Source organism: Lolium rigidum, chromosome 4 (genome assembly GCF_022539505.1).
Source record: "Lolium rigidum isolate FL_2022 chromosome 4, APGP_CSIRO_Lrig_0.1, whole genome shotgun sequence".
NCBI classification, from domain to species: Eukaryota; Viridiplantae; Streptophyta; class Magnoliopsida; order Poales; family Poaceae; genus Lolium; species Lolium rigidum.
Window position 1 is genome coordinate 269947898 of NC_061511.1, and position 6591 is coordinate 269954488.

A 6591-nucleotide genomic window follows, 5' to 3' on the forward strand; every position below is an offset into this window, starting at 1 on the left:
GTGAACTGTTCTGTAAGCATGCAATTACTGTCTATCAGGGTTGATAGATTAGAAAGGTACCGGGTATCTCTTAGGAGGTAAGAGAAAGGTTGGCCATTTAGGATAAGAGCCAGATTCTTCAGAATTTGTTACACTAAAGAAATATTTGCCACTCGATATAGTCCTTGAAAGTTGAAACTTTAAGGAGAGAAGCTGGAGTCAGCCTCCAAGCAATAGCGATTGTGGTAACAATCAGGGCAGTGGGTTGTGAAAGATAGGACGTAGCAAGTGTGGTGTTGTTGTTGTTGTTCTTAGTGTTAAACATCATGTATTCAAGAGTTTGTAAGTGCCACGTGTGGGGCTTTTCCACACCTATATAAACACGCACCCCGGCCCAGGAAGAGGGTACGGTTCCAACCCTAGGAAATTCACATGGTATCAGAGCAGCCTCCTCCCATAGCGTAAGAGCGGCCGCCGCTTCCAAAACCCACCCGCCGGTGATCCTCTCGCCGGTGAAGGACCAAAAACACTATCAAAGAACAGCCAGAAAACTAGACACACAAAACCTGCTCCGATCGCCCCTCGCCATCGAGAAGCCCAAGAAACACTCTGATCTCCGATCGCCTCCTGCCATCGTGAGTTACAAAACCTAGATCGAAAACAACCCAAAAACCACAAAAAAAAAACCCTAGCCCGACTGCACGTCTGCCGTCGCCAATCTCACCATCACCATGTCGGCGTCAACCTCATCATCGCCGACTGCTGCAGCAGCGAGTCTGATCGCTGCCCTTGGATCTCCGCCATCGGAGAAGCTCTCTCGGGATAACCACCTTTTCTGGAAGACCCAGGTATTGCCGGCCTTCCATTGTGCGCAGGCCATGGGCCTCCTGGATGGCACCGATCCTGCACCGCCCGCTACCGAGGAGATAGAAGATACAGACAAGAACAAGATTCGGGTCCCAAGCCGAGCCTATGCTTGTCCGGTTTGCTCGAGATCAAGCCCCGATGAGTTATTTGGTGAAATCCCTAGATCAAGATCTCTTGGCTCGGATGATTGGACCGAAACACTCGCACCGGATATGGTCAACAATTCAGAGTCTTTTTGCTTCACAATCTCGAGCTCGTGTGAATTTTCTGCGTGGTGCGTTGATCAACACGAAGAAGCAGGATATGACAGCTCGGAAATACATTGCCACCATGCAGGGGTTTGTTCAAGAACTAGCAGCTGCCGGGAAAACAGTGGATCAGGATGAACTAAAAGGCTACATCCTTGGCGGTCTGGATGATGATCGCTACACACCGTTTGTTACTTCGATCAATGCCAATCCTACCACCACCTGTGTTGATATGTGTTCACAGCTTCAGGCATTTGATGATCGCCAAACCTCTATGTCTCAATCTGGCCAGAGTAATACTGTTTTTCAGAGCAGTGCTAATGCCGCTGCACGTGGTGGTGGTGATACTACTCAGCGCCGTGACAACAGCCAACCTCCTCGCCGGGATGATTATCCTCGACGTGATGAACGTGATGGCTATCGCCGCGATGACAGACTTGGCGGTGGTGGCAATTACCGCCGTGATGACAGAGACCGAAGGGATGATAGACAGTATCGAGATCGTCGTGATGATAGAGGATACAATCGTCGTGATGATAGAGATGGGCAGCGTCGTGATGGAGGTGGCCGTGGTGGCGGTCGTGGCCGTGGCCGTGGACGGACACCTACTCGCTTTGTAGACACTACCTGTCAGATCTGCACCAAATATGGTCACCCTGCACGCGACTGTTGGTGGCGCTATTCTGATCGTGATGATGAAGATGAAGATCGATCTCGCAATGAGAAGGGTGCATATGGAGTGGACACAAATTGGTATATGGATACCGGGGCCACTGATCACATCACAGGACAGTTGAACAAGCTTCATACTCATGATGACTACAAGGGCCGTGATCAAGTCCACAATGCAAGTGGCACAGGTATGGCAATACAGCATATTGGTCATTCAACATTACATACTCCTCATAGTTCTTTGCATCTGAATAATATTCTTCATGTTCCTTGTGCCACTAAAAACCTGTTGTCAGCTCATAAAATTACCCTAGACAATAATGCTTTTGTTGAAATTCACCCATTTTTCTTTTTGATCAAGGATCAGGCCACCAAGAAAATTCTGTTTAAAGGTCCCTGTCATGACGGCCTCTATCCTCTAGTGCCTATCTCCAGCTTGGCCGACCCCCACAAGCACGCCTTCATCACCATCAAGCCGTCTTCATCCACATGGCATCGTCTTCTAGGGCATCCATCTTCTTTTATTGTTCAACAAGTGCTTAGGAAAAACAATCTAGCTTATACTCCTGAAATAACTCCGTATGTGTGTGATCCATGTCAGCAAGCAAAAAGTCATCAATTACCATATCCTGTGTCCACTAGTGTGTCTACTGTTCCTTTGGAACAAGTGTTTTCTGATGTATGGGGTCCTGCTTCAGCCTCTGTTGGCAAACATCAGTACTATGTAAGCTTTATTGATGATTATAGTAAATTTACATGGATCTATTTGCTGAAAAAGAGGTGTGATGTTTATCAAGTCTTTCTTAACTTCCAGCAACTTGTTGAACGCAAATTCAATAGAAAGATAGTCACTATGCAAACTGATTGGGGTGGTGAATATGAGAAACTCCATGGTTTCTTTCAAAAAGTGGGTATTACTCATCATGTATCTTGTCCACATGCTCACCAACAAAATGGGTCAGCTGAACGCAAGCATAGACATATTGTAGAAGTTGGTCTTGCTCTTCTAGCCAATGCTTCTATGCCTCTCAAGTTCTGGGATGAAGCTTTTCTCACTGCCACCTTTCTCATAAATTTGCTACCCACAAAAGTTCTTAATCTTGTGTCTCCTGCAGAAAAATTACTTGGTGCAAAACCAAACTATGATGCTCTTCGTGTTTTTGGTTGTGCTTGTTGGCCCAACCTTCGCCCATACAATAAACACAAACTATCTTTTCGGTCCAAACAATGTGTTTTTCTTGGCTATAGTCCTCTTCACAAGGGTGTCAAGTGTCTTGATGTTTCCACTGGTCGTATTTATATCTCCCGTGATGTAGTGTTTGATGAGAACATTTTTCCGTTCAAATCTCTTCATCCAAATGCCGGTGCACAACTTAGAGCTGAACATCTTTTGTTTTCTGACACCTTGCCATCATTGCATGAACATGAGGGAGTAACTCGTTGATGATCATTTGCCTATTGTACCATTACCGATGCTCTTCAAGTATCCGGAGATATTGCGTAAAATGCGGTGTTCCGATTTCGAAGCTCATGGTGAAAATTCTGCTCAAATTGACTCACAAATGACGAATTTATGTGCGAATCCTGTTAGCACACATCCCTGTACTGATTCTCTGTCCAGACGATCCGTATTGGATCCGCAGCCTAGTTCCTCGTCTGGCGCGCCTGACTCCAGCCTCTCCTTGCCTGCCACGTCGCCGACCGAAGCTGCCAGGGCAAGGGACAGCGCACATGCGCCTGCAGATGCGTCTGGCGTGCGCGTGTCTCCCGCGCGTGGGAACACGGCTCCCGACAGTGTCAGCGTTGCACCCGACAGCGCCCAGGAATCTTCGCCAGGGACGACCTCGACCTCTCCTGGCTCGCCACCTGTGCATGCAGACTACCCTGTTGATCCAGACAATGACGCTGAAAACAATGCTGCTGACCATCATGATGATTCTGATGGAGATTCTCCGGCTGTTTCTGTTGCTTCTAATTCCGACTCTGATGGAGATTCTTCGCCTGATCCTACACCCGAACCACCACGGCCTCGCACCAGACTTCAAGGTGGCATTCGCAAACCTCGTACATACACTGATGGCACTATTCGGTATGGCATGTTTACTTCTACAGGTGAACCTGATAATTTGGCAGAGGCACTTGGGGATGACAGATGGAGGCAAGCGATGAATGAAGAACATACAGCATTAATGCAAAACAAAACCTGGCACTTGGTACCTCCTAACTCCACTAAGAATCTTATTGATTGCAAGTGGGTTTATAGAATTAAGAGGCATGCAGATGGTACAGTTGAGCGGTACAAGGCACGTTTGGTTGCAAAAGGTTTTAAACAGAGATATGGTCTTGATTATGAAGATACCTTCAGTCCTGTTGTTAAGGCAGCAACAGTTCGTCTTGTTCTTTCTGTTGCAGTGTCTAGGGGATGGAGTCTTCGACAGCTAGATGTTAAGAACGCGTTTCTTCATGGCGTTCGGAGGAGGAAGTCTATATGAAACAACCCCCGGGTATGAAGATTCTCGCTTTCCGCATTATATCTGCAAACTTGATAAATCTCTTTATGGTTTAAAACAAGCTCCACGAGCCTGGTATTCTCGCTTGAGCTCTAAATTACAAGAACTTGGATTCATAGCATCAAAGGCAGACACTTCGCTTTTTCTATTCAGAAGATCAGATGTCACTATGTTTATTCTTGTTTATGTTGATGATATCATTGTGGCAAGCTCTTCTGATGCGGCGACCAATGCTCTCCTAAGGACGTTGGCTCATGATTTTGCGTTAAAGGATCTTGGTGATTTGCACTTCTTCCTGGGCATTGAGGTCAAGAGGAGTTCTAATGGTGTTGTCTTAACACAAGAGAAATATGCAATGGATCTACTCAAGAAAGTCGGTATGCTACAGTGTACTATTTGCACTACGCCTTTGTCAGTTACAGAGAAATTGACTTTGACAGATGGAGAACCGCTTGGTACAGAGGATAGTACCAATTATAGAAGTATAGTTGGAGCATTACAGTACTTGACACTAACAAGACCGGATTTGGCTTTCTCAGTGAACAAAGTATGCCAATATCTTCATGCTCCTACTACTGTGCATTGGACAGCAGTGAAACGCATATTGAGATATATTCGAGGTACACTGAAGGTTGGACTCACTTTTCAGAGATCTAGATCTTCTCTTCTGAGTGCTTTCTCAGATGCAGACTGGGCAGGATGTCTTGATGATAGACGATCTACTGGTGGGTTTGCTATTTTCTTTGGTCCAAATCTGATATCATGGAGTGCTCGACAACAAGCTACTGTATCAAGGTCAAGTACTGAGGCAGAATATAAGGCTATAGCAAATGCAACAGCTGAGTTGATTTGGGTAGAAGCCTTGGCTCGTGAGTTGGGAGTCACATTCTTTCAGAGACCGGTCCTCTGGTGCGACAATCTTGGTGCTACTTATTTATCTGCAAATCCAATTTTTCATGCCAGGACCAAACACATAGAGATAGACTATCATTTTGTTCGTGAGAGAGTTAGTAGTAAACTTCTTGACATAAAGTTTATTTCTACTAAGGATCAGGTAGCTGATGGTTTTACCAAAGCTTTAGCTGTTAAAAGTCTAGATGAGTTTAAGCGTAATCTCAACCTCTCTCGAGGTTTAGATTAAGGGAGGGTGTTAAACATCATGTATTCAAGAGTTTGTAAGTGCCACGTGTGGGGCTTTTCCACACCTATATAAACACGCACCCCGGCCCAGGAAGAGGGTACGGTTCCAACCCTAGGAAATTCACACTTAGTACTGTCCTTGGGCTGCTCTTGTTGTGTCTGCCACATGTGCCTGTCAAATGACGGACATCATCAACGATTCAACGATAGGAGACATCTACGGCTAGTCGTCCCCTCTTTGTTTCAACGGATGATCTTCTCATTCTATCTCATAGAAAATATTCATCAGGACAAAAAATCTCTAGTTTTCTCTGCTGCAATGAACATCATAGATTTCAGTATAGTATGATATCTGCATAGAGCATTTGAATTGTTTCCTTAAAATTCCTCATCTCGACATGGCGCTTAAATAGTTAGTTCGTCCGTCAATGTTTCTTCGCTGTACATTGAGGTGCACAAACGTGAACCTGAATGCGTAGCTTTGGGTGCATTACTGGTGCAGCAACCTCTGTTTCCGCATCTCGGCGCGCAGGTCAGCTGGGTCGACCTCCTTGGTGCCAGTCACTGGCCTGTAGTCACCTGTCTTGGGGTCCGGCTCCCAGAAGGCCGTCTTGTCCTCCGTGGTGGTAGCCGTTGCTGTTGCGCCAAGCTTAACCGCTTTCTCCTCGACTTTCTTCGCGGAGACATCGATGGCGGCTATGGCAGCAGAGATTCCCCTCCTGCGCCATACTCCTCACGCATGAGTTCATAGTTTGGATTCAAATAAGAGGATCTTATGTTTGCAGAATAATATAGGAGACTACCTTTGTGCCAAGAGGGCGGAACAGCTCGACGCAACTCGCACCATCTGATCTGGATCGGACGAGCAGAATGAATTCTAATCTTTCTTCTCTGTGGTGTTCTTTGCGACCGCTCTTCTTTTGGTTTATTAGGATGGAAGAAAGAAAGAGAGAGATAAGGGGGCATGCGTGTTATTATGGGAAGGAGCCAAACAAGGAGCATGAGAATGGATGGTAGTTAGAGAATGTCGGAGGCGAAAGCGGAGGCAGATCAACAGCCTCTCGATCCGCGACAACTTGGAGCAGAATGTTTTTAACATGTTTTAGAGAAATTTGTCAGCATCTAATGCTGTAGTGCTAGTACATCTCTTAATTTCCTTGTAAGTCGGAAATTTG